The sequence below is a fragment of the Ranitomeya imitator genome, chromosome 4, assembly GCF_032444005.1.
Source record: "Ranitomeya imitator isolate aRanImi1 chromosome 4, aRanImi1.pri, whole genome shotgun sequence".
Classification (NCBI taxonomy): domain Eukaryota; kingdom Metazoa; phylum Chordata; class Amphibia; order Anura; family Dendrobatidae; genus Ranitomeya; species Ranitomeya imitator.
The window spans coordinates 32,931,611-32,942,001 of NC_091285.1; positions in this window are offsets into that span (position 1 = coordinate 32,931,611).

Here is a 10,391-nt window from a genome sequence, read left to right on the forward strand (position 1 = left end):
ACGCAATAAAAAGTGCACGTAAAAATGCACTGAAAAAATGCAAATAACCTAATTTAAATATCAGGTGCGAAAATGGCGTCGAAATTCTGCAGCAACAAAAGCTCATCGTGAGAACGTAACCTAAGGCTACATTCCCATGATGAGTTTTTTGGGGAGTTTTTGATGTTGTTGATTTTCTCCGCCATTTCTGCACCCATTAAGTTAGATTATTTGTGTTTTTTCATTGCGTTTTTTGAGTGTGTTTTTTTACACGCCTTTTTTTTGCATTGTTTTGTTTGATGTCTAAATCAGCTTTGTTTTTGATACTTCCTGGTATTTGGCTTTGACAACATTTTATTGATACAGTCATGTGCGAATTATATGCGCTCTTGAGGCAGGAATGCACTAAAACCGCATGTGCGCTTTTACCTATGGATTTTTCACATGTAACGGAAAAAATCTGCAAATAAAACTCACCCGCGACAAGTTGACATGTTGCGGATATGAAATACCACGTTTTTTGATTTTCAAAAATACACAATGTCAAAAACTCACCAAATATGCATCTTGGTCACATAATCTAAAGGGTATGTTGAAAAATTGCGTTTTTGACCAGTCATGAGTGAGCTTGCTTGGATAAGGCGTTATTTGCGCATGCTCGGGTGCTAACCCAGTGTCTTTGTGAGCTCCAAAAATATGTTTGGGTACTCGCGCCTGCAGTACCAGCAAAATAAATGAGATTTCTGGTCTTTTTCACACGCAGTTTATTTTTTCCTTGCAGATTTCAAGCAGTTTCATATCTGCAACATGTCAACCGTTTTTTTACCAATACAAAGGAAAAGCAAAAAAAGGCATCAAGAGCGTATTTGATGAGTTTTTTCTTGCCAAGACATGCATATTTGGTGTGAAAATTTCTGCCGCAAATAATTAACATGTGCACATACCCTAACTGATAGGGTCAGAGTCATCATGTGCAATTTTCTAACCTATCTTTTCTTATTTTTGTTGTCTTGTGGTATTTTGACTTTTCTTTCAAAATGGCAGACGCAGTTCATACATTCTGTCCCAAACTTCCGCCCCAAAATGACAAACACAACAAAAATAATAAGTGAACATATAGAACAGAGTTTGGGCAAATAAAAAAAATAGAATAAAGCGCAAGTAAATAACAGACACCAAAAAGTAGACAAGTAAGGAGCAAATCCAATAGTCAGGACTATAGGTTCTTCAAGAACAGACTGACTTTACAGATCAATGTCCCATGACCAAGAATAGATTATATAATTGTAAACTCCGTGCCTTTTAGATAAATGGGTTATTCTGGATTCAGTAGGATAGCATGGGTCACCAACACCCGGGGCAACACAAGTATTTTGCACCCCTTAATCTGTGAACTTTTGCCGTTCCTCGAGTCTCTTCTATTAATAAACCTCTTATCACCCAAGCACAGATATAATTGTACTTATAAAGATACTGATATAATTATACTTATAAAGATACTGATATAATTATAATTTTCTCTTTGAACCTCAAGGTTCATCAAGTTTTAAAAATAGTCATACATTATTTTTTTTTTTACTGTTTATTTATTATATTTTTTGTGTAACAATTTTATGACCTAGCCCTATCTTTACCCCTAACCCTATCCCTAGCCTATGCCCTGCACCAAACCCTACTGTATTCCTTGACAATGCTACAACACAAACCCAATCACTAGACATTTTTCTACCTATACCGTCATCCTAGCCAATATATATATATACAGTACAGAGCAAAAGTTTGGACACACCTTCTCATTTAAAGATTTTTCTGTATTTTCATGACTATGAAAATTGTACATTCACACTGAAGGCATCAAAACTATGAATTAACACATGTGGAATTATATACTTAACAAAAAAGTGTGAAACAGCTGAAATTATGTCTTATATTCTAGGTTCTTCAAAGTAGCCACCTTTTGCTTTGATGACTGCTTTGCACACTCTTGACATTCTCTTGATGATTCCAGGTAGCCACCGGGAATGGTTTTCACTTCACAGGTGTGCCCTGTCAGGTTTAATAAGTGGGATTTCTTGCCTTATAAATGGGGTTGGGACCATCAGTTGTGTTGAGCAGAAGTCTGGTGGATACACAGCTGAGAGTCCTACTGAATAGACTGTTAGAATTTGTATTATGGCAAGAAAAACGCAGCTAAGTAAAGATATATATATATGCATAATCAGTGCAGATATATATATATATTTATTTATATATATGTAAAAATATATACATACAAATATATAAATAAGTATAAATATATATATATATATATATATATATATATATATATAATCAATAATTTCATTGATCCGCCACTCTTTGCTGGAGAAAAAAATTTGCATAGAAATAAAGAACACTGCTAACGTGTTTCAAACATAAACAGTGTCATCAGTCATAGCAAATGTCGAGAACAACGTCAAAACAATATATACCTAGAATAAGCAATCAATATTAAATTAAACTTAGGTATCTATGTATGCTGAGGAAGGAGTTTGGCAAATGTAAGTTCACTCTATATGGATCCTATATAACATTCATTCAGGGCAGGCAACCTAGAAATACAAAAATACATAAAGAAGAGATTAAGTTGCAATGAAAAACCTAACATGCAAAGAAAATCTGCAATATGTAGACGAATATATAAAAAGCAATAAAAATATGACAAAAAAAATATATACATATATATATATAAAATGTGTACACTCTTGTCAACAGTGAAAGTTTAACACAAAAAAAGAAAAGTTGTGGAATTATGAAAATCACAGGATTAATAAACATGTTAATGATATGCTAATAATTAAAAAATGGGGAAAAATTTGAAAAAACTTCTCAATTTATTCAGTGTGAAATATGAGCACCAAGTGCCGAAATTCTCGCATTTGCAGCCTTGGCGGTTATCGGTGAGATTGTTAATAGTTGAGGAATATTCTGCCACACTGAATGCACTTGGGCAAATCATCAAGATCCGCTACTGGCAGCTCATGTGTAATCATTGGCCAATGAGGTTCTAGATGTGCTTGATGGCAGACAAGTCTGGAGATGCTGCAGGCCATGTTTGCACATTTAGGTCATGTAGGTTGCGCACAACATCATGAGCAACATGCCGCATTGCGTTGTGTTGACAAATAGCTCTTTGGGCATTTTGGAGAAATGGCCGTACACGCTTGTTCCACAACTGAATCAATGTAACACCGAGCTGTTAGCGTACCTGGTGTCCGGCTACTGTACACCATGCCACCCAACACCATAATCCTGGGAGTAAAACCGGGATGATGTTCCCCCTATTCATGGCGTTTCCCAAGTGTTCTCGTCAGATTCAGGCAATAGTTTTTAGTGATTCATTCAGTTCTGCAAGTGAAATTAGATGTCAATTACCGAGCCTAAGCCATCAAATAGTGTCTATACAAACCATCTCAAGATGTTCACATGACATTGAGCTACAAGCCAGATGCCCAGCTACAGGTGTCCATTGACCTCATGGCACTTCTCTGAGAATAAATTATGGTTCAGAGCAAGTTGGCAATCAAGGCTGAGATGGAGATCTATCCTCTTCAGTGACGGGTTCCTCTTTTATCTTGGATTCAATGATAGCCGGAGATTGGTCTGGAGACCACGTGGGCAACACCATGAAAAGGCCTTCACAAGAGAGTGTGAAAGGATCCCAGGAGTTGTTTCTCAACATGGTAACACCATGCCACATTTTGCTAGTTTTACTGTGAGCAACCTGTGTGGCTTAAACATGCTACCATGGCTGCAGCGTCTCCAGACTTGTCTCCCATTGAGCACATCTGTGATGTCAGGGGTCGCAGTGCCTGCTGTGGATCTTGATGATTTGCCCAAATGCATTCAGCGTGGCAGAAGATTCCTCAGACGACCATTAATAACCTTAGTGATAGCAGCCAAGGTTGTAAGCGCAGAGTTTTCTGCTCATGGTGCTTGCACTCGTTACTGAATAAATCGAGTTGTTTTGAAAATTTGTTTTCCATTTTTTCATAATTTAGATATCACTAACATGTCTACTCATCCTGTGATTTCCATAATTCAATAACTTTTCCTGTAGGGTAGATAGATATTCTAATAATGCAGTGTTACATCCTGGTTTCTTTTGAGACCATCCATTTGGAGTTCAGGTTCCTAATTTAAAAACCTAAAATATTTCACGACTGAAAACCTTGCGGCAGAGATCTGCCCTCCTTAAAGGAGCAATAACTCTTTCAGTGCCTTGTGTAGAAAAAAAACCTTTACTATTGCCTTTGTGAAGGATGACAAAATGAAGAGATTCTGATGGAATCTCAGTGACATTGCTACCTACAGTTGTGCTCAACATGACAACGATCAAAAACACAAGGCCAAGTCGACCTGTCCATGGCTATAGCAGAATAAAGTGAAGGTTCTGGGGTGGCCCTCTCAGTGTCCTGACCTCAATATCATTGAGCCACTTGGGGAGATCTCAAGCGCGTAGTTCATGCTAGACAGCCCAGGAATTTACAGGAACTCGAGGCTTTTTACCAAGAAGAGTGGGCAGCTTTACCATCTGAGAAAATAAAGACCTTCATCCACAACCACCATAAAAGACTTCAAGCTGTCACTGATTAGTTAGAGTTGGCAATACAAGGTATTACGAAATGGGGTATGTGAACTTTTGATCAGAGTCATTTGGATGTTTTGGGTTGTCATTATGATTTAAAAAGAGAAAGCACAGCAGTTTGACAATAAATGGCTTCACCCAACCACTAACCATGAGTGGAGAAAAAGTTTTGGTGTCATCAATCATTCATATTCTCTGAAAAAAGGCCAAGGAAGCAAAAATTCTGCTGGGGTATGTAAACTTTTGAGCACAACTGTATATCAGACAAGTGTCATCAACTCGAAATTGTAAGGGGTCCAGTGGTCCAACCAACCTACTGTAGTTTAGTTAATAAGCAGGATACAAGGTAAATCGCAAGAGAAGTATTACACTTTATACAATGTTTAATCCAAAAAGAAGTAGAAAAGACGGGAACGTTTTAGATGTGTTCTTTACAGCACAGCACGCTCAGATTTTATGGCCACATTTGTAGCTTCCCATCTGTTGAAGCCACATGTGAGATTTTAAGAGAGAATTACGAAATAAAATTGGGGTATAAAATACCACCCAAGGTCTTGGCTCACTGTGAGACATGTCTAAAGCCAGTACCCAAAATTTTGGTTAAAGCTGGATTCTAAAAGAGATTCAGTAAGAACTTGCATTAAATATTATGGGAAATTCATCGCTATAGGTCGTTGAGAAGAATACTGACTTCTTTGTTGTCTTGGACCCTTTTTGGTAACTTAGATGCATTTTCTTGTCTTTATCTGCAAGTGCAAATTTCGTCTGGATAAGAGACCATTTGGAGAATCCCCTTTCTGACCATCTATCTTGTAACTCCGTGATCTCACGTTAGTACAAAAACATTTTTGAGAAATTCTTTTTGATACATGTATGTTCTCCCACCAAAGTATTTTTAATTACATGTTGTGGGAGACAATGGACTGCAAACAGTGTATAATATTGCCAGCTGCTGGTTTATGATGGGTTATGGTATCAATATACTTGGTGGAGCAATTATTATTACCTATAAACCTAAGGTCAAGAAAAACATTTTCACAAGGATCAGAAGAAAACAGAAAATGTACATTCAAATAGTTAAAAATAAAATAGGCTTGAATGTCTGCCATACCGTGCCCATCAAATAATGAGGAGGTTGTCTATACAGTGACCGTAATATTCAACAGAAGAGCATGATTCGAACCACAAAGAAACAGGTCATACAGATGTTGGCAAATGGTGGGAACATTTTAACCCCCATCATGGTGCCAGATATCTGTAAATAAAAACTCAGAGTCAAAAGAAAAAAAAAAAATATTTCAACAAAAAATGAGTAGCAACAATAAGAAACTCACAGAGATCAGGTGTATTATTCACAATAAGAGGGGTGAAGAGGGTGAGGAGGGGTATACATAATAAAAACAAGTACAATAATCTTGAACAATACAAGTCACAACTGGTACAGGAGGAGAGAGGACCCTGCCCGTGAGGGCTCACAATCTACAAGGGATGGGTGAGGATACAGTAGACGAGGGTAGAGCTGGTCATGCAGTGGTTTGGTCGATCGGTGGTTACTGCAGGTTGTAGGCTTGTCGGAAGAGGTGGGTCTTCAGGTTCATGTTCAGCTATCAGGTAACACACGAATGGTCTGACTACAGAAAATATCCTTGTGTAAAATAACTGCAGCAAAGCTGAACTGGTGTTGTTAGGACAAGTTTCCCCACAGCATGAGGACATATTCTGAAGTTCGTCTGGATGCTGGGACAGTCTTGGGCTTGAGGTCCGGAAGGGGTATTGAGAGCCATACCCTTGCCCCTGAAGATGTCAGGCGAGTCGCAGAGAAAGGAAAGGATGGTGTTTCTCACGGAAGCTGTTATGTCATGAGGAGAATCCCTAGGGATGGCTAGGATAGTTGGGCTAAGGACAACTCGGACAGAAAGGAGATGAAGACTGATAGGCCAAGAAATAAAGGAAATATCACTTAAATGGAACTATGTCTTATTCTGTATACTGCAGCCGTGTGTAACAAAGTAAAGTAAAGCTGAACCTGTCAACCCAGACCAAAGGTCTCCTGTGTTGTCTGAAGCTATAGCCAGACCCGATCCCATGGACGGCGAGGTAAAAGATACTCCTGAAGGAACAGTGAGTACAGAACCAATTCCACAGCACCACACACTCATGACTGACTCCTGTTTAGAAGAGGCATTTCAGGGCAACCAGAACTCAATTCTCAACCAAGAAAATTGCCAAACTGCATCATGTGAGCGCCATGACAGTTAGAAGACAAAATGAAGTACGTCCATCCATTCAGAAGCCAAGAGGTGGACGTCCAGGCAAAATATCAGAGTCAACAAGTCGGCTCATCCCATGGTCTATCAGAAATGTAGGTGGCTTGTATGCTTTATAATGATGAGATCACAGATGTCCATGCAAGCATTGTGCGACGCACGTTACACAACTCTTCAATGGTCCAAACAAAGGTGAAGGAGCCTTGACTTCAATATCATCATAAGAAGCATCTGCTCAAGTTTTCAAAAAAGTACGAAAAGTGGACAGTAGAAGACTGGAAACATGTAATTTTGAGCGATGAAATGAAAGTCAATAGACTGGGCTCTGATGGGTGCAAATAGGTCTGGAAGAAACAAGGTAAAAGGGGCTAACGAATCAAGAAAGCCTGATGATATGAGGTTGTTTCACAGCCAAAGGCTTGGATACTTGACCAGGATCAATCGTGGTCTCAATGCTGATCTGTATGTGAGTATCCTAAAAGATGAGTTACTCCTTACACTTGAGCACTATGGGTATGAAGCGGATGACATATTGTTCCAGTAGGACAACTCGAAGCATATACAAATAGAAAACATTATTTACCTGGTATTACAATGAAAATTCTATTCTACAATTTGTTCTTAGCTCTTACAGAAAAATCCGAAATCTCAAAATCCATTGGATGGAAACATTTGTCTCTGCAGTTGGATATTTGCGATATACATTACATTCCACTAAACAATACAGTGTTGTGCAGCCAACGGACAGCGTTCTGCTGTAATTTACTTGCAGAACCGTTTGTGCAAATGAATGAGAGCGGAGCCTTTCTATTGCATGTGTGTGCATGTTCCCGAATTCCCCGAGGACGGTGACGGATTCTCACCTTGAAAGGGAGCGGGACGAGGAAAGCTAGCAAAATGCAATTAAGGGGCTACACCGAAAAATGCTGAGATGTTAATTGGGTTGTGTCCCAGAAGCTTGGGGACAGAGTGTTAGAGGCGTTAAAAGGGCTGAGGTTTAAAGAGCCGGTGAGACAGGCCTTTAATTCTTACACCTCGCCCTCATTACTTCACTAGCTCGGATACCTAAGGCTTTATGGGAGCTTAGAGATTCGTAAAACAAACATGCAGTGCGGCTAATTGGGTTATTACAATGGAAAATTGTGACCTGCTTCTCACTAGCTTTCCGTTAGCCAAGGGAGAGATCCCGGAGTGTGTGAGAGCGCGGGGCTCACATCAGTCTGCATTGATATGCAGCGATAAGAGTTGCACGCTAGCTTGTAATATTAGTGTTATTGTGCTTGTAGCCTACGGGACACTCAATTTCTACAAATGTAAACCAAACAGAGCAATAAAATGCAAAAATTTGCATTTTTTCATCCGTACGGTTGCATTAACCGTCTACTGCGGATAAGACCATCAGCATGGCTTTGTAATAGTCTAAGATGGGGCGGTAAATCAAATAATTACTAGACTTTCCTACAACTCGACTTCATTTAATAGATAATGTGATAAGTAAGCAATTTCCAAATGACTATATTTGTTGGCAAGAGCAAAGCAAGCTGGGAAGTGAGAGTAAGGAAGTTCTAGCACTTATAGTGCTGAAAGAATGCTGATGAAGAAACGCCCACTTATAAAGAGCGGATGGCAAATTGCAGAGTCAGGACTGTTCCTGGACATATTAGACTGGAGTGTGCACCAAAAGAGAGAGTGAATTAAACCATTGGTACACTTACCCCAACAATGGGCTGTATTGAAAGTCCCCAAACTGTCTGTGGTATGGAAAGAAATACTATTAGTGGTATGTGAATCCTCCGTCTTTAAAAATGGCACCATCTGCAGAGCCATTTTACACAAAGCAGAAGACCGTATGAGCCAAGGAAGGCTCACATGACCTCAGGCGCGAATGCTCAGGCTTCCCCATAATGCTTTGCAGCTATCACATCACATGAAATAGCACAGCAAATCAAGAGGGACTATTGTAGCCTGTATAAAAGCAGAGGTAGGAAATGCAGCAGCGGCGCTTTGTAATGAATCGGATGGTAAAAGGATGTCACAGCTCATTGCTTTGCAATAGAGATAGCGAGCCAAAGCATAAAGCACTGAATAAATATTACAGATTATGTCTGACAGCACAGCACTGATGAATGGCTATCATTCGTATACCATTAGAAAGAGCCGTGTCAGTGCAGCACCCCCAGGCGCAGGGCAATGGGGTACTCGGTACCGAGTCCTTCAGTCCCTCTTCTGCGGGGATGTCACGGTGGCCCGACCCGGTCCGTGGCCCTGCTAAGGAGCGCCCAATTAAAAGGTAATGTAAATTTGTCAAGTGTTCGTGACGCCACCTGTGGTATTCGGTCAGGGTGACCAACGCTGCTTAGGGGTCCGCTGGGGTGATGGAATGGCAGCTAGATGGTATACCTTCCCACAGGTGAAGTATATCCCCAGGGCTTCCCAGAAGTGTAGATGATGATGGTGGATGGTGCAAGGCGCGGTGAATAACGAGGACACAGTGGGTGCAGTCTCTTTACCTTTACTGAAGGCTTCAGCATCCCCAGTCCAGGGTGCCGGATCACAGGGTAGGCAGAGTCCGGCCGGTCTGATGGCAATTCCAGAGTCCCCTTGTCTAGGTGGAAATCAGTAGCCTACCCCTTGCGCACAGTAACGTAGTAGTAGGTCCCTACGTGCATTAGCCCTCATAGGGTCCTCCCTCTTGTTACTCCTCTCTCTGTCCCCCAAATGGATAGGACAAACCCGTATGACAGTGGTGGCCTGAGGCTATTTTATAGGGACCCTAGCGTCGCCCCTCCTCCGGGTTGTCACCTTGTCTGCTTAGGTTCTTAGGTCGGGCAGCCAACTTGAAGATGACTGTCCTGCCGGTCTCTGAAATAAAGCATAGAGTCTATTACTCCCTCGGTGTTCTGGCCACCGGCTCTGCGCACAGTGAGATGCAGCCTGCTTCTAGCTGGTCTCCCACTGGTGTTATACTCCTGTTGCTATGACTTCGGTGCTCACTCACTATGACACTCTTCCTTTCTTTGTCCTTCCTTAGGAGTCTGCCGCAATCAGGTGCAGGCGCAGCTCCGTGTCCTTCTTTCCTTCCTGGGCCGAGCCCAGTCTGCTCCTCTCCTCTCCTTGTCAGATCTCCCTCTGTCTCCAACTGACTAACTTCCTAACCAAACCCCAAGTTTTACCCAAGTGTGAGGAGTGGCCTAATAGATAGAACCCTTAGCTCCCCCTGGTGGCTGGCGTGTGAAATGTGTGTGTGGCTGTGATACCTGGCAGGGTGAACTCCTTTGGTGCCATCAGACGTAACATCGCTCCCCCTTGGTGGAAGAACGACATTAGTGCAACGACCAGGACTCTGGGGCGCTGCATCAGCATCTGGCGCACCCAAACAAGTGCCGGGGCCCCAAGTAGGCGGGGGGATCACTCGCCGTCAGAAAAATTCCCACGCTACAGTTCATAGGAGTTTATGCCACCAGGGGGCGCAGCACCGCAAATCAGCGAAGCTGCATTCCATTCATTACCCAGTCTTT